Source organism: Saimiri boliviensis, chromosome 11 (genome assembly GCF_048565385.1).
Source record: "Saimiri boliviensis isolate mSaiBol1 chromosome 11, mSaiBol1.pri, whole genome shotgun sequence".
Lineage (NCBI taxonomy): Eukaryota > Metazoa > Chordata > Mammalia > Primates > Cebidae > Saimiri > Saimiri boliviensis.
The window spans coordinates 87,048,495-87,073,069 of NC_133459.1; the positions used below are offsets into that span (position 1 = coordinate 87,048,495).

At 38.7% G+C, this 24,575-nt stretch overlaps 1 protein-coding gene across 3 annotated transcripts in view; it reads left to right on the forward strand.

Moving 5' to 3' along the window:
- The first annotated feature begins 215 nt into the window (after positions 1-215).
- LOC101029440 (leucine rich repeat containing 8 VRAC subunit B) overlaps positions 216-24,575 on the forward strand; it is a 29,009-nt gene continuing 4,649 nt past the window's right edge. The window contains exons 1-2 of one of the 3 annotated variants that reach the window (XM_039474302.2): positions 216-250; positions 18,872-18,926. The gene's annotated coding sequence lies outside the window, so the exon portion shown is untranslated. Of the gene's footprint in view, positions 251-12,327; positions 12,363-12,869; positions 12,902-18,871; positions 18,927-24,575 lie in introns of those variants that run through there. The other 2 variants (XM_074381154.1, XM_074381153.1) reach the window with 2 other exon arrangements.

A 24,575-nucleotide genomic window follows, 5' to 3' on the forward strand; every position in this document is an offset into this window, starting at 1 on the left:
TTATTTTAAATAACTTTTTAAAAAATTTACCAAGTGCGGGTCTTTAAATCCAACATTGGTCTGGGTGTTCAGCAAAAACAACCAACCTATCAAATTCATTTACATTTTTTCCTCTTCCTAGGGCTCCAGCTTGTGTTTCCAGCTGCCTGCTAGACCTCACTACCTGGATGGGCCACATGTGCTGCAAACTCAGTGTTTAAATACGGACTCATTAGCCTTCTCCATCGTTGACCCTGTGGCCAAAGTGAGAGTAAGTCACTTGTCCTTGAGTCCTGGCCCTCCTTAATGTCTAATCTGCTACCAAGTCCTTCTGATGGATGCCTATGCCCATAAGCTAATTAGCAGAACACCTGCTTGAAAGTGCTCAATAATAGTACATTTGCTTCTATCCCCTTTTCTCTTCACACTCAGTTACATCTTAGTTCAAGCTTCCTTTCCTGTTTATCCTCTGGACAATTGATTTATCCTGGTCTCCTCCCTATGTATATATCTCCTTTCTAACGAGTTGTTCATGCTGCTACCAAAGTGGCAGATTCTAGCTTTTTAAATTTAAGATTCGACACTGACTGGATTAAGCCCCTTTCACAAATACCTTTTTTTGGTTCCATATAACAGTACCTGTGTATCTTTAGGAATGGACCTAAATCGACTTTTCATCTCACCTTCTTCAGCTTTCCCATTAGATTCACTCTGGAGAACAGTCTCAGTCAAACCTTAGCTATGCCAAACCTTTAATAAAGTATGAAACCTTAATCATGTTAATAATTAGCCTTGATTTGAAATGAAAGGGCAAAATTCACCAGAGAGCTCCTTGGTCTTCCACTGAATATTGGAATAATAACTAGCACTTTATAACAGAGCCTTTCACCATTCCAACTTTACTGCTCTTCCCTTTCCCATCTCTCTCATCAGCCACAATCCACAGTCATGCCTACGTTCCTTCATTCCTGGTCAGTCTCACTGATAACACCCTGGTCTGGACTCTCACTGCTTCAGCACTGAGTTACTGTGGTGGGAGTCTGCCTGGTTCCCTCACCTTCATTTCCCCCAGTCCCTGATCCTGCCCCGTTGTATTTCTCATGCCTCACCAGGTTAATTTTCCTAAAATGTTGCTTGTATTCTATTTTAGAATCTATAATTATTCTCTTTTGTGAATCAGTTCAAGCCGTACTCATAGTTTGAAATCTTCAACCCTAAATGTCCTCACTACATTTATTTGTGAAGTCATCTCCTTTTGTCTGTGAAGATCCTCTGCTGCCTCGCTGCTCTTCCTCAGGCAACACCTCTCTGCTCTTGTCCTCCCTACTGGCCGATAGAGATCTTTTTCCTGCTCCAGCCCTTGCATGTCCCTAAGGGCTCAGACACACCTTATCTGTGTTGCCTTCTCCATTCCCTGAGCCATACCTGTTCACCTTGTGAAAGGAAGCTTTGGATGGTTGGAAGAGCACCATGTTTGGTAACAGTTATGGGATCAAGCTTCTGCTCACTAACCATGTGTCTTCAGCAACTTTTTTTTTTTTCCTCACTGAGCTGGTATCCTTATCCTAAAGTCAACTGTAAGATTGAAATGACTGAAAAAAAAATGCTGTGCTTGCTTCAGCAGCACGTATACTAAAATTGGAAAAAAAAAAATGCTCCATAAACTTTTGAGCATTATATAGATGTTCAGAGTTGTTCAACTCTACTATTTAATCCTTGATTTTTTTCTGTTCACTTTGTATATAAATTTCCCATTTTCCTAACTTTGTAAGTGTTTTAAGGATAGATATAAAATGAAATATACTTTCTTGTCTTATTCAGCCCATACCACAGCAAATGCTCAATGAATTCTCCCTGCCAAGAGAATTCAGTGAATATAACTATATTCATAAAGGATCAGGCTCTGTGGTGAAAGTACAGTATTTGATAAAGTCAGTGAGGAAGTAACAAGAAGAAAAGAGGGTGCCCAAAGAAAAGGGCCTGACTAGGGGACTGGCCTGCCTCAGTACTTTGGCATCTGCAGACAAGGTCTGAATGAGAACCACTAGCCAGGCTCTTTAACCTCTTAACATCATGGCCATAGAATTGGCTTACTTTCTTAAGTGTGACACTGTTCCTAGCACATAGTAGGCTCTGAAGTGTTTCTAGAATTCGCTAACCACGATTTGCATATTATTTATATTTATACACTTGCATGTACCATGCCAATAGATTTGTCTGTCACTGTTTATTAACAGTTTTTTTTTCCTTTTAAATTTCATTCTCATCCAGAGGGGCAGCTTTTTCTGCAGAGTAGCACTAATACTCAGATTTGCACTGTGTTTGTGCAGTGTCTAATAGGGGCTGCCTGATCACTAGCTAAGGTCATAGGTAATTCAGGAACTACCTTCTTATTTAGATTGCTAGGAAGTTTTCATAAAAATATTGTACTATAGTTAATAAATTTAAATTCTGCGTAAGATCAAAAGTAAGTATAAAGAATAATAATTAGTAAATGAGAATTTATTTTATTTTTACATGGTGTCTTCTAGCCCCTTCTCCCACACTCAACCTCCTTGGCATAGGAAGAAATACGGTAATAGAGCCTGGAAATTGATGATCCTACTTAGTATCCATCTTAGCAGAAAAATGTAACCATAGTTTTGTCTGCTAACACTATCCTTGGACAATAAGAATAATTGTTAGGTACTTATAATAACACTTACTATGTTTAGGCCACTAAGTCACTTAAAAAGTGGACTAATCAGTAAGATACATTTTCTGGTTTTAAAGAGCTTACAATTTACAGTAGTTTAAAGGGAATGACAGTAAGCCCAGCAAAATAATTAAAATAAATGCAATATACTTGTTACCTAAGAAGCAAAAGGTGCATTTTTTCCCCCCCGAAGTAAGTCATTAAAGATTGCAATTGTTAGTACCAGAGTCGATTTACTAGCATGAAAATGATTGGGTTGAGTGAATGCTTGTGTTCTAGATGAGCAAGCCTGGCTACAAGAAAAGACATTTGCATAGAAGATTGGGGAGACTGCCAAACAACAAAATGAAGAATTATGCTTTCGAAATTCCTTTTATTACTGCCTTGATTAAATTGATGTTTCCAAGGAAATGGATTTTTAGATGAAATTTTAATAGTACTTCAGATATTCCAATTGTGTTCTTTCATTTTACTTGGCTTTCACAATATACTCATATTTGGTTTCACTTCCTGGTTAGTGCACACAAGCCTGTTGCTGGGAAATATTTAAATAAAGTGTTGATGAGAGAAGACTATTGTTTCACAGCAGAGGAAAGCATGTTGGTTTGATTTAGACCTAGTTCATGTACTAATTTTTATAGAAATAAAATTTCTGACATGGAAATTGGTTAAAAACACTCCTTAAAAATAATTTAAAAGACTTATTTGGCAATGAAATTTAGTTACCTTGTGAAATCATCTCTTCTACAGAACTGTTTGATTAGGTACCAGTTGTGCAACAAATGAAATGTTTGCCCATAATTAGAGTAATTGTTATTTGATTTTAAACATAGGTTTGATGGCATGGTGAGTGTCATAATACCAAATGATTTTTCCATTGATTAAGGGCCCAGTGTATTCTTAAGTTGATAATTTCCTCACAGTATGTTTAACCTGGCCAGAATATCTCAGGCACCCTTTTGTGTGTGTTGTAAATGACCGTTCTTCTGTGTTACAGCTTCATAGAAAATCTTTGCCTATTAATTCTAAGAGTGGTATTTTTACCATTAAGCATTTAATTCCACCAGAGTACTCAGGTATTACCTAGTCTAAAAAAGTACAAATCAAATTTATTTCTCTTTAGAAAAAGTCAGTTAAGACTTTGAAGAGACATCTGCTTCCTCAAAATCTAATTGCTTTGTACATTTGCTAAATCTGATAGTTAAAAAATTTTTTTTTATTATACTTCATTTTCTGGGGTACATGTGCAGATCTTGCAGGATTGTTCCATGTGTCATGGTGGTTTGCTGCCTTCATTTCTCCAAGTGTTATCCCTCCCCAATCTTCCCCACACCCTGCTATCCCTAGCCTAGCCCGCCAACCCCCAACAGACCCCAGTGTGTGATGTTCTCCTCCATGTGTCCATATGTTCTCATTGTTCAACACCTGCCTGTGAGAACATGTGGTGTTTGATTTTCTGTTCTTGTGTCAGTTTTCTGAGAATGATGGTTTCCAGATACATCCATGTCCCTGCAAAGGACATGAACTCACCCTTTTTCATAGCTGCATAGTATTCCATGATGTATATGTGCCACATTTTCTTTATCCAGTCTATCACTGATGGGCATTTGGGTTGGTTCCAGGTCTTTGTTATTGTAAACAGTGCCATAATGAATATATGTGTGCATGTGTATTTACAATGGAACAATTTATAATCCTTTGGGTATATATCCAGTAATGGGATTGCTGGGTCAAATGATATTTCTAGTTCTAGATCCTTGAGGAATCACCACACTGTCTTCCACAATGGTTGAACTAATTTACACTCCCACCAACAGTATAAAAGCCTTTCTATTTCTCCACATCCTCTCCAGCATTTGTTGTCTCCTGATTTTTAAATGACCCCCATTCTGACTTGAGTGAGATGGTGTCTCAAGGTGGTTTAGATTTGCATTTCTCTAATGACCAGTGATGATGACTATTTTTTCATGTGTTTCTTGGCCACATAAATGTCTTCTTTTAAAAAGTGTCTGTTCATATCTTTGCCCACTTCTTGATGGGGTTGTTTCTTTCTTGTAAATTTGTTTTAGTTCTTTGTAAATTCTGGATATTAGCTCTTTGTCAGATGGGTAGCTTGCAAAAATTTTTTCCCATTCTGTTGGTTGTCGGTTCACTCTAATGATTGTTTCTTTTGCTGTGCAGAAGCTCTTAAGTTTAATTATATCCCATTTGTCTATTTTGGCTTTTGGTGTTTTAGTCACGAAGACGTTCCCTATGCCTATGTCCTGAATGGTTTTGCCTAGGCTTTCTTCTAGTGTTTTTATGATGTTAGGTCTTATGTTTAAATCTTTAATCCATCCGGAGTTAATTTTTGTATAAGGTGTAAGGAAGGGAACCAGTTTCTGCTTTCTGCACCTGGCTAGCCAGTTTTCCCAACACCATTTATTAAACAAGGAATCCTTTCCCCATTGCTTGTTTTTGACAGGTTTGTCAAAGATCAGTTGGTTGTAGATGTGTGGGGTTTCTTCTGAGGCCTCTGTTCTGTTCTGTTGGTCTGTATCTCTGTTTTGGTACCAGTACCATGCTGTTTGATTACTGTAGCCTTGTAGTATAGTTTGAAGTCAGGGAGTGTGATGCCTCCAGCTTTGTTCTTTTTGCTTAGGATTGTCTTGGCTATGCGGGCTCTTTTTTGGTTCCATATGAAGTTTAAGGTGGTTTTTTCCAGTTCTGTGAAGAAGGTCAATGGTAGCTTGATGAGGATAGCATTGAATTTGTAAATTACTTTGGGCATTATGACCATTTTCACGATAATGATTCTTCCTAACCATGAGCATGGAATGTTTTTCCATCCATTTGTGTCCTCTCTTATTTCCTTGAGCAGTGTGGTTTGTAGTTCTCCTTGAAGAGGTCCTTTACATCCTTTGTTAGTTGTATTTTTTAGGTATTTTATTCTCTTTGTAACAGTTGTGAATGGGAGTTCGCTCATGATTTGGCTCTGTTTGTGTTATTGGTGTAGAGGAGCAAGATCAAACATTCAAAAGCCAGCAGAAGACAAGAAATAACTAAGATCAGAGCAGAACTGAAAGAGATAGAGACACAAAAAACTCTTTAAAAAATAAATCCAGAAGCTGTTTTTTTTTTAAAGATCAACAAAATAGACTGCTAGCCAGACTAATAAAAAAGAGAGAATTAAATAGATGCAATAAAAAAATGATAAAGGGATATCACACCAGTTCCATAGAAATACAAACTACCATAAGAGATTACTACAAACACCTCTATGGACATAAACCAATAAATCTAGCAGAAATGGATAAAATCCTGGAAACTTACAGCCTCCCAATATTAAACTAGGAAAAAGTTGAATCTCTGAATAGACCAATAACAAGGTCTGAAGTTGAGGCAGCAATTAATAGCCTAAAAACCAAAAAAAGTCCAGGTCTAGACAGGTTCACAGCTGAATTCTACCAGACGTACAAAGAGGAGCTGGTACCATTGCTTCTGAAACTATTCCAAACAATACAAAAAGAGGGAATCCTGCCTAACTCATGACACCAACATCATCCTGGTCTGTACAGTGGTGGAACTTAGGTCACTGATTAGAGACTCTGTGTGTTGTGCAGCTGATTTTGTCACTTAGCTGTGACAAAGCCCTACCCTGACTTAGAAGTCATGTGTCAAACTTCCAGTTGGGGAGTATACCTTTTGTCTCCTAGAAAGCCATTGAAACTCTAACGTTTGCAGAGAGCGCATGTTTCTCCCCTTTGCTAAGACCAAGTGAACCTGCAGAATCCTGCTTAGTTATGAAGCCTGAAACCAACCTAATGTGCAGAAGTGACCTATCACCTTTTTTGGAATGTAGGCATCCTGTGTGATTATTACTATTAGTTATTTGGGGGTTATTTTAGAAGAACCTTACTCTATCACTTCAGAGTGCCCAGAGCTGCCGCAGCTTACTCTGAATGCCACGGCTGAGCTAAATTTGTCTTCTCTGCTGATGGGGCTCAAATGGAGTCTTTAGTCTCTGCTAAAGGATTCAGGAAGCCATTTGGGATGTAAATTGAAGGTAGGAAGGTATGAAGATTGTAAGATATTTTTGGAGTTTTTATTTCCAAGCAAGGAGGTCTAATTAAAACTGTTGTATCTGTTCAATTAATATTGAATAGCAGCTTCTGCATGCCAAGTCCTGGGATACAATGATAAGCATGATACATGTAGACCAGACGTCTGAGAGAAATAAACCTTGAATCAAACAATTACTTATAGGTGTGTGATAAATGTTATGAAAGGAAGGGATAGAGAACTACAGGAGCATGTTGTGAAGTGATCTGTCATTGTGTTAAGAAGGCCTCCCTTAGGAAATAACTTTATTAGTCATTGACTCAGAGCATCAATGACTTCAACGACTGCCTTGTTTTGGCCTTGAAGGCGAGCTTGACCTTTTAAATGAACTATCTGGCACTGTTTCAAATTGTAGCAGCCATTTGGACTAAGAATTAGCTCTCCTATGAGACTTTTTTTTATACAGCATCATGTTATGTGTAAAATAAATTCATATTTAGCCTTTGCCCCCATGTCACATCACAGAGCTCCTAAGACCCTTGGAATTCCTTATAAGAGTGTACTTTGGCTGGGCGCGGTGGCTCAAGCCTGTAATCCCAGCACTTTGGGAGGCCGAGGCGGGTGGATCACGAGGTCAAGAGATCGAGACCATCCTGGTCAACATGGTGAAACCCCGTCTCTACTAAAAATACAAAAAAATTAACTGGGCATGGTGGCACGTGCCTGTAATCCCAGCTACTCAGGAGGCTGAGGCAGGAGAATTGCCTGAATCCAGGAGGCAGAGGTTGCGGTGAGCCGAGATTGCGCCATTGCACTCCAGACTGGGTAACAAGAGCGAAACTCCGTCTAAAAAAAAAAAAAAAAAAGAGTGTACTTTGTTATTCATAGTGAGCTATCAACCATACCTATGTTTGTTCTAATGAGGTAACTCATTGTAGGTACCTGGATAGCTTCAGGATGTGGGGCCTGGTCACCAGATGATCCAACCATGTGATTCCAGCATTGGGACTTTTATTCTCATCATCAACCTCTGGAGAGGGGAGAGGAAGTGGAGATTTTCAATCACTAATGGCCAATGTTATTTAATCACTGATTCCTACATAATGAAACTTTGATATAATCCCTAAACAATGGGGTTCAGGTAGCTTCCAGATTGGTGAACACATCAAAGTGCTGGGAGGGTGGTGAGGTTGGAAAGAGCAGAGAAGCTTCATCCTCCCCCTGGCCTCAAATACCTTGCCTTTTGCATCTCTTCCATTTGACTGTTCCTGAGTTGTATCCTTTATAATAAATCAATAATAGTGAGTAAAGTGCTTTCCTGAGTTCTATGAGTTATTCTAGTAAATTATGAAATTTGAAGAGAAGATTATGGGAACCCCCAAATTTATAGTCAAGTCAAACAGAAGCACAGTTAGCCTGAATTTCTGGGACTTGTGATTGAGTCTGAAGTAAGGACAGTCTTGTAAGGATAAGGGCAGAATGTAAACCAGACATTTTCCCTCTCCAGCTGAGGAGTAAATGGCAACCAGTGATTTTGACTACCAGGAGCCATTAACCAACCAAGTTAAAAATAAATGAAGCATTAATTTAACAGCAAGGGAAAAATGGACATTTTACCTGAATCATAAGTGACGTAAAATCTTGCTCTTTCAAAAACGGACGGGTTTCTTTCTTAATGCTCTTGCCCAATGCTTCATTCCCTACACCTTCTTCCATGGAAAGCAGGAGCTGGAACAGATACACAGTGTGGGCTGACTGGAGTGTTTCAAAAGGCGTTCTCTGGGTTGGGCAATTAGGCATGTGCATTCCGTTGGTACAGTGAACCAGAGATTGCGCGTGCTCTCTTTTTGTCTTTTTCCAAATTCCCAGTTGACAGACCTTAAGTGATCCATAATCAGTCCATTATTGCAAGGTAGATTTGGAGAAGAATTTTCTACTGAGGTTGTTGTTTTGTCACAGTGAAACAAATGACTGATATTCTGTGTTTCGGCCACATAGTTCTTCTGGACCCCTGGGCCTCAATGCTTTTGAAGAGCTCTTTTTGACTTCACAAAGGGACCTAAATTGATGGAATGTCAGTGTCTGCAACGCTTGCTATTTTGTTTCCTTGGAACCACAGTGGTATAAATAAAGCTCACTTCCTGGGTTGTTTTGTTTCAATCAAAGATACTGTTCCAAGGCCAAAAGCATCCTCTTTTTAAATCACTTTGCCAGTAAAAGAATTAGCTTTCTTTATAAGAGTTTTGTTTTGCATTTATTTGCTACTGTAATGATTTCAGAGGTCTTCCACCATATTTTACCACTAACATCAATTCTTGAGCCAGTATGATTGTCCGTATTTTAAAGCTGAGGAGATGGAAGCCTGTATTGGGTGGGTGATTTAAGCCCATGCAGATGATGGTGGAGGCAGGCCTGGGACTCAGTCCAGTGTTTATTTCCCATACTGCTGCCATGGAAAACCATCCCTTACCCCTCACTCTCACTAGTGCAAGGAGTGGAGAAGCAAAATGAGACTGTACTCAGTCAGCAGCATGTCATGTGTTCCCCTGCTAGAGCTTGGAGAATATTGAAATTAGGACATTTGCACTTACTAAAACAGCTCTAGAACATTTACACAGTAACAGATCAGCAAGTAGAGCGACTGCTGTAACAAGTGCAGGGTTGACTCTCTCAGCGGTGACTGCTGCTGACCAGTAAGTCAAGAAAACTTCTATAAAAATGCCCAGTATCTGTGAGCATAGACACTAGTGAAGTATAGACAGAAATAAAACCAGAGGCTTTAAAAAATCCCTTGCCCTCACAGCAGGGTTCCAAACTGATTGGAATCCGTGAGAAAGGCAGTACTATGATACAGCGAGAGGTGGTCACAGCTAACTGTGAGGCTGAGTGAGTGCCCACAGTGAGCCACAGGGTGAAGCATCCTTCTGTTGTCCTGTTTGCTGTGTTCTCAAATGATCAGTGATCACTGTGATCACACACTTCATAATCCAATCTGCCTTGCTTTTAGGGGTCAAACTTAGCACTGCTGGGAAGGAAACAGCAAGAGCCAATAAAACAGAAAGGAAGAGAAGCTGGAGATCATTCCTTCCGTTTGCCAAGCCTCCCCAACCCTCCCTGAGACATTGTTTTGTCTTTATAATAACAAAGCAACAAGTCAAGAGGTGACATATTTTAGAAAGAGCTCTCTGGCTACAGTATGGAAATGGGACTAAGAAGGGAAAGATAGGAGGCGACTTCAGTCTTCCTGCCCAAAGATGACATGGGCTCCACCCAAGACAGTGGTAGCAGGATTGTAGAAGGGGCTAGTTTAAGAGACCATTGGATTTGAGGGAATAGAGGAAGAGAAAGTTTATGGGTTAGGTGCCTGCCTTAGTCTGTTTGTGATGGTGTAACAAAATACCAAAAACTGGGTAATTTATAAATAACCTAAGTATATTTTTCACAATTCTGGAGGTTGGAAAGTCCAAGATCAAGGCACTGTAGATTTGGTTTCTAGACCTTGAACATGTTGTAGGAGTAGAAGAGCAAAAAGGATAGAAGGAGAGAACCTACCCCTTCAAACCCTTTTATAAGGCACTATATCCCATCCTTGGGGGCAGAGCCCTCATAGCCTAATCACCTACTAAAGGATCCATTTCTTAATATTGTTGCACTGAGGATTAAGCTTCAACATGAACTCTGAAGGGGACACAAACATTCAAACCATAGAAATCAATGCCTTAGCTCTTGATGTTGCTATCAACCTGAGATTCAGGGATCCAGGAAGAGCAGGTATGGTATCTAGGTGCCAGAGGAAATGGTAGATGCAGTTTGGGACATGCTGTTTGAGTTGCTTACACACGTCTTGGTATACCCAGGAAGATGTTGGGGAGATGATTCTGCAACTTGGGGTTAAAGAGCTGAGCTCACCATATATAATATACACAGAGGTGGTAGATGAAACCTTAAGCATAATGCTCAGGATGTCACCTGAGCAGAGCATATGCTTGAATAGAGAAGGTACAGGGCCAAGACTGAACCCCAATGCTTAAGGGGTAAGCTAGTGTTAGGAGCCTTCGATGGTCGTAATACCTTTTTAGCTTGAGTTAAAATGAGTACTTCCTGCCAGGTGCAGTGGCTCATGCCTGTAATCCCAGCACTTTGGGAGGCTGAGGTGAGACAGTCACTTGTGTCTAGGAGTTTGAGACCAGCCTAGGCAACACTGTGAGACTCTGTCTCCACATACACACACACACACAAATTAGCTTGGTTTGGTGGCAACATGCCTGTAGTCCCAGCTACTCAGGAGGCTAAGGTGGGTTGCACTGAGCTATGACTATATCACTGCACTCAGCTGAATTACAGACTGAGACCCCATCTCAAAAAAAAAAAAATACACGCACACACATTACATACACACACATTTTTGCATATATGTGAGGCAGAGTGAGTGCCCATAGCAAGCAGCATGATGAAGCATCCTGTAGCCCTATTTATTTATAAACATAAATCAATGTTAAAAATTAGTTTTTGGTTTTGTTTTGTTTTGTTTTGTTTTTTTGAGATGGAGTCTTGCTCTGTCACCAGGCTAGAGTGCAGTGGCCGCAATCTTGGCTCACTGCAACCTTCACTTCCTGGGTTCAAGTGATTCTTCCGCCTCAGCCTCCCGAGTAGCTGGGACCACAGGCACGTGCCACCATGCCCGGCTATTTTTTGTATTTTGAGTAGAGACCTGGTTTCACATGGCCAGGATGGTCTCGATTTCTTGACCTTGTGATCTGCCCACCTCAGCCTCCCAAAGTGCTGGGATTACAGGCGTGAGCCACCGTGCCCAGCCAAAAATTAGTAATTCTTTTATGTGCTTGGCTTGATGACCTTTCCTTGCTATAACCAATTTTTACTCTCTCTTTCAGTGAGGCCAGTTTATGAGTTGACAATTGTAGACCAGTGTCCTCTCTTTCAAAGAAAACATACACTATTGCTTGTCCTGGTTGTAACTTTTAAACCTCTTCTCAATCCTCACCACTCCAGAGGGGTCTTTCAGACTGCATATCCTCTAGCTCCAGCCACAGTTAATAAGCTCAAAGCATTGTAGGAAACTGGAAGTAGTAGAGACTCTATCAATTATTTGTTGTCTCTAACATTACATGTGTGAGGAAAGTTAGGTTAATTGTGGTGACAGGGCCAACATTATGCTGTCAGTTAGATGTAAACAGAGGAATAGAACTTGGGTTTTCTAACACCTAGTTGAGTATTCATTTGATCAGGTCATGCTGCCTCATAGTGCTGATTCTTCCCTGTATCTCAGTTATGGTTACTTTCCTTTATTTGAACATCTAATCACATTACTACATTACCCTCATCCACCAATGTAGTTCTACAGAGAGGCAGAGCAGCTATTTCTCTGTTATTAACTCATTTGATATGGCTTTAAATATATCTATTTCATTTAATCTATCTTTTAATATGTTTGTCTCATTTAATATACCTTTATTCACTCATACTTTAGGTGAACAGTTCAACCTCACATATCCAGAGACTATGAAAATAACAAATAACAAGGCAATCATGCAAAAATGAGTTTATTATGGAAGTCTTAGGGATGCTTGGATGGATGGATGGACAGACGGACGGATGGATTGATCTATTTATTTCATATAGGCACCCAGTAAGTGTCTGCTATCACTAAGGCCAAGGATTGCTATTGCTCTTATAACCACTTCCCACCACATACACACACACACACACACACACACACACACACACACACCCCTTCTGCATTACCACCCACCCATCCTCCCACCTTCTTATCCTTCCCTTTCCTCCCCGCCCTCACCTACCCTATTATTCCTGTTCTTGATGCCTTCTGGTGGATTGACCTCTTAATAAAAGATCAACAAGAGGATCAAATACTTTGCATATCCATTAAATTATTAGTGAATTTTGTAAACACGTGGCTGCTTCAATTATTATTTTAGGAAAAAAGATCTCATATTCACTTGCCTTAATAGTCACCAGATTTTTAAGATTTCTTAACTTCATATTTTGCTGTTTATCCTTTTTTTTTTTTTTTTTTTTTCCAGAGATTTGGTCTTACTTTGTCACCCAGGTTGGAGCTCAGTGGTGTGCAGTCATGGCTTACTGCAGCCTTAGCCTCCTGGACTCAAACAATCCTCCTGCCTCATCCTCCTTTAGCTGGGAGGACAGGTGGGTACCACCATGCCCAGCTAATTTTTAAATTTATTGTAGAGATAGGATCTCACCTTGTTGCCCTGGCTGGTCTCAAACTTTTGGGCTCAAGTATCTTCCCATCTTGACCTCCCAAAATGCTGGGATTACAGGCATGGCTCTGGCCATATTGCTATTTAATAAAGACGAGCTAAACCTTTTCTAGACAATCTGAGGGATCATATTCTCCCACCCAAATCAGGATACTCTCCCACCCAGGGCAGGATGTGCCCTTGTTCTAGCTATCTTTTCAACCTTAAGTATTTAACAGGCAGGCAGGATGGAGGAATTCAAGGTAAGAAGCAAAATTGATACTTAAATATTTAGTATTTATTATAGTAACATGAATTATGAACAAAGCAAATTTGACACATTAAAATTATATTTTTTGTGTTGGTATGTTTTCTAGTATATTGAGACCAGCAGTATATTTAATTTGTATACTCCATTTATGTTCATTTTAAAGCAGTAAGAACAATTTTTCTGTTTTACATGAGTATAGTTTTTTTGTGGTTATATATATATATGTGTGTAACAAAATTTACTTTTTAAACTATTTTAAGTACTTTTTACTTTTTTAAGTATTTTAACTTTTTAATTCTGTGGCATTAAGTTCATTTATATTGTTGTACCACTATGAGTATAGATTTTAAGTCATGACCCTCTGCTTGGATGACAGTCATATCAGACCAGTCTACATCATAAATCTTGACTGGGATGATAGGACATTGCACCAAAAAGTAGAAGTTACCTGCACAGGTTAACTTTTTTAAAATGTTGCATCAAGGTATATTATTTTGGCTTCACAACACTTTGCCTTCCCTATGGACCATATAGTAAATGATTAAGGAAAGTTACATTTCTGTTTCACTACACCAGGAGTCCCCAAACTATGGCCCGCCGGCCGCATGCGGCCCCCTGAGGCCATTTATCCGGCCCCCCGCCGCACTTCAGGAAGGGGCACCTCTTTCATTGGTGGTCAGTGAGAGGAGCACAGTATGTGGCGGCCCTCCAACGGTCTGAGGGACAGTGAACTGGCCCCCTGTGTAAAAAGTCTGGGGACGCCTGCACTACACTTTCTAATAACAAGTCATGTGATACATGGTAAGAACTGGCATGGAAATCACTAACTTTGGTTTAAAACCAAACCTCCTAATATCAAATCTGGTATTTGTTTATAGGCTCATACTTTAAAGGCAACCTTTAAAGGACTGATTTTAGACAAAGCTACTACTCTGTTAATAAATTACCATGTTTAGTGCTTACTTTGTACCTGCTGCTGTGCTAAGCATGTGATTTGTAGTTCCTTCATTTAATTCTTAACTCCATTAGGTAGAAACCATTATTAAGGTTATTATCCCTATTTTACAGATGAGAAAAGTGGGGCTTAGCTTATCTAAGATCAAGCAGATGGTAAATGACAAAGTTACAACTCAATCTTAACCATTCTGCTACCTTTCATTCCAAGTCTCTCACATTTTCATCAGTTTTAGGGTAACAATTCGGCCTAACAAAGTAATACGTTGAAAACACGTGATACTCCTTTTTTAAGTCATTCAAAAAGAAGGTCATATACGGGTAATATGGTTCTGATTTATTTTAACCACATTTTAATAGGTATGTCTGGAAGGAAAGCCATGTAAAACATTATCATTTAAATGCAGATTGAACTTAGATTATTCATCTTGTTATTAAATTGTTGGTAAATGTTTCTTCATAAGAGGCTGTGCAAGCAGGATGTACCCTTGCTCTGGCTATCTATCATGTCAACTTTATTTAATAGGCAGGCAGGATGGAGGAAGCACTTGTTGATTCTGTTTCACTAGATGGAATACTGAGCAATGAGCTAGGAAAACAAAATAGATCTCATTTTTAAATTGTCTCTTTTAGTTTTTCTAAAAGATAGATTGTAGCTTTGAGAAAAGGAGAGAGCTGTCACATTCTATATAAAACTCCTTTTTATATAGCTCCTTGGAGAGGCTGTGTAGCAGATGGCTCTTAGCTCTGTTGTGAATGCTGGGTCTGCTTATGAGCTTGAGCAAGTTTGTTTTTCTGAACCTCAACTTTCTTACATTTAGAGTTAGTTAATAATACCTGCTTCACCAGGTACACAGTAAATGTTAGCCTTCCTCTATCTCTACCACCCCTTTCCATTCAACAGATAATTACTGAGACTGTTAGTGTCAGGTTTTGTCCTGTACACCAGACTCTTCTAAGAGCTCAAATGCTGAGGCAGGAAGGCATCAAACCAGATATTTGTGATACAGTGTAATGGAAGCATGATAGAACCATCAGTATTCCCTAAATGCTAAAGAAGCATGAAAGACTAACTACTTGTTTAGGGCCACAAGTAGGGTGGCAGTGTTTGTTTTAAACATCTTTTGTGTTTAGTAGTCACTTAACACTGAACATTAAACCTTTGTATTTTGTGGTCAGAAATTAGCTTCAGCACTAGGCTGATTTGCAATGCATGATAATTTGATTTTGTCTTTGAGTTAAGAGTATGTTGTAGCAGATGTACAGTGATCATTATCAGAAGTTATTGGTTTTATGAGACTAAAGCTAAGGACATGCAATATTTTGTCAGCTCAATCATAGCTCACAACATTGTGGAATTATTACATTTATGAAACACCTAATAATGTGGTAGGCTCTCAGGAGCCTAGAAAGGTCCTTGCCAGAGTTCAGGACAAGTGGGCACAGAATGATGTGATGTGCAGCATCCTTGTTTGGGTGATACCTTGATAATTCCATTGGTCCCAGTATTGTTCTTGTTGCATTTTACTAAAGTTAACTTGTGAAAAAGGGAGTAATTGTGAAATCACAATTTGATAAGATATTAAGGTCATTTTGGAATGCTGTGGCATTTATCCAGTGATCCAGCACTGATTCAGAATGACTCTCGGTCATTATAATGCAGCCACTCATGCTGAATTTGACAGCAGTTCTCCATTCAGATTTGTGAAATGTCCCATTTGGTGAGTAAGTTGGCAAATACAAATTTTTCTCCTTTCTCCCTGAGGGATGAAGACTTGGCCTCTGCTTCTGAATTTCTGCCTTTGCCATGGAAATGCCTGAGGCTCTGTCCCTGTCATTTGCTTTGCCACCCTTCCACACCCACTGTGTGTGTGCACCAGTGGTGTTCATATATCTTTCTGAGAGCTAGGCCTTCTTTGTACCCTTGGTTCCTAAATGGGTGGTGAAACCTGATCTGCTAGCCTTCATTTATTCAACAGTGATTTGCTAAATATTTTTGGTGCAGAGACAGACAAGACTGACCCAAGAGGAGTGGGCTCAGGCTAAGGATTTGATGCCACTTCACACTGTTATCCATTAATTATTTATTCACAATGTTTTTAAGCAGAGTAGCAAAGCACTATATGGAAAAAGAGTTGCAAAAGAGCCCTCTGCGTCCTCCTCTAGTTTCTGACCCGAAGGAAATAGACTTGTGATATTTTCTTCCAACCACATGTAATGCCGTCCTTGAGAAAGGTTCAGTAGGTACTATTTTTGTTTAATCTACTTAAGTTTCCAGAGATTCCAGATTTTAAATATCCCATTGATGAATCCATACAGGGTAGCTGCTGTAATATCTAGGACCTTAATGTAGCCCATGAAAGAGACATTGGGATAGATCCCTGGGATACCAATAAATGAGATACTGCCCCAGCCCTCAAAGAATTGGAGGCAATAGCTTCACATATATTAATAAACAATGTAAAAGAAATATTAGTAAATGGCTTCCTGGAAGACAGATGAAGGAGCAGCAAATTCAGCCTGTGCTGGTCTGGATGGCTCATAGAAGTGATTCCACTTCATCCAGAATGGGACAGATGATGCAGTGGCATGTTCTTCTTTTAAATCTATCTGTCATTTATGATTTCGAACTTTTCAAACTAATGAAATGGGAGGCTTTAATTTTACATAGGCTAAAGCCTTAAACTTAAACAGTTGCCCAAGTCAGGGTGAATGAGCATGATACTGCAGTGATTGCTGCCATACCTGCTGAACGACATCCCAGTGAGACTATACCTTTAACCCAATTCAGGCCCTTTGACCAGAGATTCTTGACATTTTGCTAGATCTTTCCTAAGATTTAACTATCCCTACAAGCTAAATATGCCCAAATGGAAAATCATGCTCTAATTCCACAATTGTATAGTAGTTCTTTGCTGTACTACCAAAAAATAAAAATAAAAATAAAAGTTTGTTTTATCAAATCCGTCATCTCTCCTGACCAGGAGACAAGAACGTCAAGAGTAAGATCCTCTGGGGCCTTTTGTTTTTCTATCAGAAAGCTGATTGCTGCTGTATGGTTCCTTAATCCCCAGTCACTTGGGAGCCATTCCTTAATATGTCCTTCATTGGGAGGCTTCCTTTCAGGAGGAAGTTCTTATTTGAGAGAATTCTCAGTGTTATACTTACCTCCAAATCTTCCAGAATACTCTTTTATTTTTAGGTTATCTTGGAATTGACTTTTTAAGTTAAAATACTCGGGTCTTGTGTCCTTTCTCTGGAGAGAGAATGTTTTTGAGGGGGTAGATCAGCTAGTTGTGTAACACTCATTAGCATAGCAAGCTGGAGGACACACTGACGCAGGCCGCCTGCCTCAGCAGCTGGGCTGGTCGGAATTGCTGTAACAGTCTTTGTCCTCTTTTTATCCTGCCTAATATGGACTATTTATGCTATTCTAAGAAGCGCTGCCATTTAGTATTTCACATTTCATTCTTCCAACTTGGTACTTTTGTGTTCTGCCGAGAAGGAAGAAACTTAACTTTAGCTATAGTTTCTGAAATGAGTTTGAATGATTTGGTTTTATCCTGAATAAAGAAACTGAACTACATTTTTTTATTTATTTTATTTGACAGCAGTGGCTTCACCCTGAGATAACAAATTGTCATTGTGAGAGAGCCGTCATTGAATTCTACATTTATATCTTCTCAGCAAAATATTCATTTGGTTTAGGTAAATGTTAAATAGGAGAGAGGAATGATATGCATTAGTAAGTATGCTGAGAAATGTTCAATCCAACTCAAAGAAATGCCAAATAAAGCAACACCAAGATTCACGTATGGAATTAGTAAATATTTTTTATGATGATTTCTAAATCCAGTGAGGTGTTACTTATATATTGTTGACAGGAAAGAAAGTTGATATAACCTTTCTGAGAAATAATTTGATGCTGTATATCAGAGGCCTTAAAGTGTTTATGCTCTTTTGACCTAATACCTTCATTTTGAAAGTACATGCAAAAAAAAAAAAATCATATGAAGAGTACAGAGATGTTTACATTATTAGTAATAAAAAAAGGAAAATTGAAAATTTAGTAGGGGAATGATTTTGTAAACTAGGACATACCCATGTGTGAACTATATGCTTCCGTCAAAAATGATACTTAAAGAAACTTCATAACAATATCAAAAAAGCCTGTGATGTATAAGAGGCAAAAACAGATCTCAATATTGTGCCATTGAATTTTACAATGGCATAATTGTATAAAACTGGTAGGTCAGCAAAAATTAAAACTGGACAAAGGAAAGTATCCCAAATGTTAAGACTTTCACCATGTTTCCCGTTTAAGAAGAATGCTTTCAATTTGTTTTTCTCGCTTATATTTCTCTTATATCAGTGTTACTCATATATAATGCTATCTTATGCTCCATCAAAAATTCAGTGTTTATATTTTGTGCCTTGTAAGCCACGGTTGTGATGAAGTAAAATGTGTAGTTTGTGAAAGTGATTTGTTTCTCTCCCAGGGTAATAGTTAACCAGTTCTGTGAGAAGTCAGAAGTTGGTATCTTTAATGCTTTCTTTTTAAATAAGTTATCTTTTGTGTATTTCATAAAAGTATTATATGTGTTGGAAATTTTAGAACCGTATCAGTGAATAAATTATCTTGCAGTCTTGTGATACATGAAATATAACAATATGCTTCTGATATCTCCTTAGGAATTTTTCAAATTGAGACTAATTGCAGAGGTTTCAGTTGACCAGCATTCATAGGGTAAGTAACATCCTGAATTGTAAACACATGGTAAAAATAATTACAATTAAGTTGGTAGCTTGGGGCAAATAAATACTGAATACTTAGTATGTAAAAGAAATTACTGTTCTTACAGATGTTTTCAGTAAAATCCTTCTGAGGTTTTTAAACCACTTGATAAACAGAAAATTAGATCTGTATACCTTTTAGTAAAATGCCACCTTCCTACCTTTTGTGGATTTTGTATATAGGAAGGTATATTTGTATATGGTATTTGTCATTTTTTAACAGTAAAATCTAAGGAATATAATAAATGTCCATGGTAGACTTAGAGTCCATGTCTGTATTTTCCTGATTTTTGTTTAAGGTAGGATTTTTAATGCATAGATTTGGTTTGCCTTATTTCTATTAAGTAAAAGATGGCCCTACTTTCTTTGAGTAGGTACGTCAGAAATAAACAAGCCCTATATTCTGTTGCTTCCTGCAAACATCATTCTTCTTTTGTAATTGTAGAAGATTAATCTAAGTTAGCTTATAGCATTGCTTTTAGCTTTGACACATGAATGAAGAATTTGTACACTGTATTAAATAGTACAACTCTCTAATGTTCTGAATACAGCTTGAAAGTGTCACCCAGCTCTGAACATACAGTCTAGGTGAATCAGTGGTGAGGACAGGGGGTCTGTCACCTACTACATTCTAAACACCCTTTTTTACAGATGAAGGTGAAGATCCTTTGACGTCTTAGGTATATTCATGTTTCCATTCTGACTGATTAACTATAAACTTTTTAAAATTTTATAATTTCGACTTTTATTTTAGATTCGGGGATACATGATCACGTTTGTTACAAGGGTATATTATTGCATGGCACTGAGGTTGGGAGTAAGAATGATCCCATCACCCAGGCAGCGAGCATAGTATACAACAGGAAAACTTTCAGCCCTTGCCTCCCCACCTTCCTTTCTCCTTTTGGAGTCCCCAGTGTCTGTTGTTCCCATCTTTATATCTTTGCGTATCCAATGCTTAGCTCTCACTTATAAGTGAAAAAATGTATTTAGTTTCCTGTTTCTGCTTTAGTTCACATAGGATAATGGCCTCCAGCATCATCCATGTTGCTGCGAAGGACATGATTTTATTCTTTTTTATAGCTGAAGTATTCCATGGTGTATATGTAACACATTTTCTATTCTTTTTTTTTTTTTTAACTTTTATATGAAGTTCAAGGGTACATGTGCAAGTTTGTTACATAAGTAAACTTGTGTCATGGGTGTTTGTGGTACATATTATTTTATCACCCAGGTATTAAGCTGAGTACCCATTAGTTATTTTCCCTGGTCCTCTTTCTTCTCCTACCCTCCACCCTTTGATAGGCCCCAGTATGTGTTTTTCCCCTCTATGTGTCTATGTGTTCTCATCATTTAGCTCCTACTTATAAATAAGAACACGTCGCTTACAGAACATTTGGTTTTCTGTTCCTGCCTTAGTTTGCTGAGGATAATGGCCTTCAGCTCCATCCCTGTCCCTTCGAAGGATATCATATCATTCTTTTTTTTATAGCTGCATAGTATTCCATGGTGTATATGTACCACATTTTCTTTATCCGGTCTATCATTGATGGACATTTAGGTTGATTCCATGTCTTTGCTATCGTGAAGAGTGCTGCAGTGAATATACACACACATGTGGCTTTATAATAGAATGATTTATATTCCTTTGGGTATGTGCCCAGTAATGGGATGGCTGGGTTGAATGGTATTTCTGTCTTCAGGTCTTTGAGAAGTTGCCACATCGTCTTCCACAATGGTTGAACTAATTTACACTCATCAACATTGTATAAGCATGCATTTTTCTCCACAACCTCACCAGCATCTGTTTTTTGACTTTTTAATAATAGCCTTTCTGGCTGATGTGAGATGCTGTCTCCTTGTGGTTTTGATTTGCATTTCTCTAATGATCAGTGATGCTGATCATTTTTTCATATGCTTCTTGGCCGTGTGTGTGTCTTCTTTTGAGTAATGTCTGTTCATGTCCTTTGCCCACTTTTTGATGGGGTTGTTTTTAAATTTGTTTAAGTTCCTTATTAGACCTTTGTTGGATGCATAATTTGCAAAATTTTTTTCCCATTCTATAGCTGTTTACTCTGTTGATGCTTCTTTTGATGTGCAGAAGCTCTTTAATTTAATTAGATCCACTTGTCAATTTTTGCTTTTGTTCCAATTGCTTTTGGCATCTTTATTATAAAATCTTTGCCCCTGCTTATTGTCCTGGATGGTATTGCCTAGGTTGTCTTCCAGAGCTTTTATAATTTGAGTTTTTATGTTTAAGTCTTTAATCCACCTTGAATTAAGTTTTTGTACATGGTGTAAGGAAGGGGTCCTTTTATGTATATGGTGTAAGGAAGAAGTTTTAATCATCTATATATGGCTAGCCAGTTATCCCAGCACCACTGATCACATAGGGAATCCTTTCCCCATTGCTTATTTTTGTCTTGTTGAAGATCAGATGGTTGTAGGTATGCGGTCTTATTTCTGGGTTCTCTATTCTGTGCCATTGGTCTTTGTGTCCATTTTGTACCAGTACCATGCTATTTTTGGTTACTGTAGCCCAGTAGTATAGTTTGAAGTCTTTCATTTCAACCTTAGAGAATCCGTTGATTATGTGTCTTGGGATGATCTTCTAGTGAAGTATCTTACTGGGGATCCCTGCACTTCCTGAATTTGAATGTTGACCTCTCTAGCTACCTTAGGGAAGTTTTCATGGATGATACCCTGAAATGTTTTCCAGGTTGGTACCATTTCCCCCCGTCTCTTTCAGGTAAACCAATCAGCCATAAATTGAGTCTTTTATATAATCCCATATTTCTTGGAGGCTTTGTTCATTCAGAAAGGCCATCTTCCAATTTTGAGATTCTTTCCTCCGCTTGGTGTCTGCTGTCTTCCTATCATTTGAAAGGAGCGAGTGTGATTCACAAGAGACTGCATAAGGACTAGTTTTGTTCTGTATATTATGGCTTGCTTACTGTAGGGTTGGGAGTGATCAGGAAAATATTCTTTTTTTTTTTTTTTTTTTTTTTTTGAGATGAAGTTTCACTCTTGTTACCCAGGCTGGAGTGCAATGGCGTGATCTTGGCTCATCACAACCTCCGCCTCCTGGGTTCAGGCAATTCTCCTGCCTCAGCCTCCTGAGTAGCTGAGATTACAGGCACACGCCACCATGCCCAGCTAATTTTTTTGTATTTTTAGTAGAGACGGGGTTTCACCATGTTGACCAGGATGGTCTGGATCTCTTGACCCCGTGATCCACCTGCCTCAGCCTCCTAAAGTGCTGGGGTTACAGGCTTGAGCCACTGCGCCCGGTAGGAAAATATTCTTTTTTTTTTTTTGAGACGGAGTTTCGCTCGTTACCCAGGCTGGAGTGCAATGGCGCAATCTCGGCTCACCGCAACCTCCGCCTCCTGGGTTCAGGCAATTCTCCTGCCTCAGCCTCCTGAGTAGCTGGGATTACAGGCACGAGCCACCATGCCCAGCTAATTTTTTGTAGAGACGGGGTTTCACCTTGTTGACCAGGATGGTCTCGATCTCTTGACCTCATGATCCACCTGCCTCGGCCTCCCAAAGTGCTAGGATTACAGGCTTGAGCCACTGCGCCCGACCGGAAAATATTCTTATAAACAACAAAAGGTGATGGAGAAGGATTTGAGCTTGCCTTCTGTTTATACCTTCTCTGTAAGAATTATCCAGCCACTGGTGGCTTATGCTTCTATTAATATTACAAGAATATGGCTGTAACTTCTTTTATTTTAAATAGATTTTAGAAAATATGGTAGCTTACTAAAAACATCAAAAAATTGAGAGATCTTTTCCTAAAAAGAAAAATATCTACATTAAATATATGACATATTCTTTAACTGCCAGAAATAAGTAAAAGTGAAGCATTATTCCTTAAAAGTTTAGAACAACTCAGATTTCATTAGGATTTCTATAATTTTTCCCATGGTTTTAACTCAGTCGCTTAATTTAATCTATTACTTGCTATTTGTAATTATTTATTTCATTTATTCAGTAACTTTCTTCAAGGGCTTCAGATGACTAAGGTAATTCTCTTAATGTTTAGAGTATTTGTAATTGTTTCCCAGACCCACTATCTCACTACAGCTTTGGTCAGAAGCTCTGGAATGGCAGTTATGCATCTCTCTTCTCCTTTGTTTTCTCTGTATTATTTTAGGACAATGTCAGCTTCTTTCCTTGAATTCTGATTTCTGTGTTCTAGAAAATACTTTGCTTCTCCTTTACCTCACTGACCCTGCTTCCCTATCAATTTTCATTCTTCCTTATCTATTTTATAGAGGGGAGAGTAATTCTGTCTTTCACTCACTAAATTCTTTCTAAGAATTCATTTCTGTGGCACTGACCACCGCTTAAATCCTCATGACTTCCTACAGTGGGCTAAAGATGGCTGCTAAGGCTTAGCAACTCTGCCCATCAAGAGGTGGAGTTGATTTCCCCACCCTTTGAATCTGGTTGCCTGTGGTAGGTTTTTTAATCAATAGAATGTGCCAGAAATGGTAGGGAGTAATTTTCAAGGCTGGGCCGTAAGAGACTTGTAGCTTCTGCTTTTGTGTGCTTGAAACATTCCTTCTAAGATCTTAGTCTCTTCGCTGTCAGAAAGCCAGATTAGCCATATAGAGGTCTGGCAAGGCTCCTGGTCAACAGCCCAAGCTGGGCTCGCAGCCAGCAACCAGTAGAAGAAGCACGAGTGTTGTGATTGAGGTACTTTGGACCTTCTGAATATTCCAGCATTCCAGCCGATACCATGTGAACTGCCATATCATCCCATAGAATCATGAGAAATTATGAATTGTTACTTTAGCCACTAAGTTTTGATGTGACTCGTTACACAGAATAAAGAGCCAAAACAAAAATTTGTACCTAGAAGTAAGATGCTACCTTAACAAAAAATCTGGCATTTTGGCTTTGAGACCAGGTGTCAGTGAAAGCATGAAGGGCAGTTAGAATACTATTGCTATTGCAGCATGTAAAATGGTACCCTTGTTTTATATTGAGAAAAAAGTCAGCAAGACCATCACCTACAGTAACATGGAATATAGAAAATGAACCTAATGAACTTGTGGATTTAGCTTAGGAGATTTTCCAGCAAAATATCAGAAGCTCCAAGTGATTCCTTTAACTTCTTTTTTAACTCCTTTTTTTCTTTTTGATACTATGATCAAAGTATTTCAAGAAAGAGACCAATTAAAGAAGCTATTTTGATTTTAAGTAAGCTTTAGAGGAGATATTTTCAATCCTGAATTTTCTCAGATGGTAAATCTATTCTCATCCCCAGCTCCTCTATCCAGCAAAAGTACTCAAAGAAAGAAATGGCCTCAGGTCCAAAGATCAGATTCAGAACATTACTCCCACTAAAACTTGCTCTCAAGGTGAAAATAAAAGCAAAGGCATAGCTGTAAGACCCTTTATTAAAAGTTCAAAAAGATTTAAGGCAGTGCCTCATAGAACCTCTCAGCTAGATGGCAGGACTTCTAATAATTTCAAGGGCCTTGTCCCACAGCATCCTGAAACTGATTTAGATGACAAGATCCTGGACTTCAAGCCTGAATTTGATGCCACAGTGGGATGAAGTATTTTGGAGAGGGTTAATGTGCTTTGC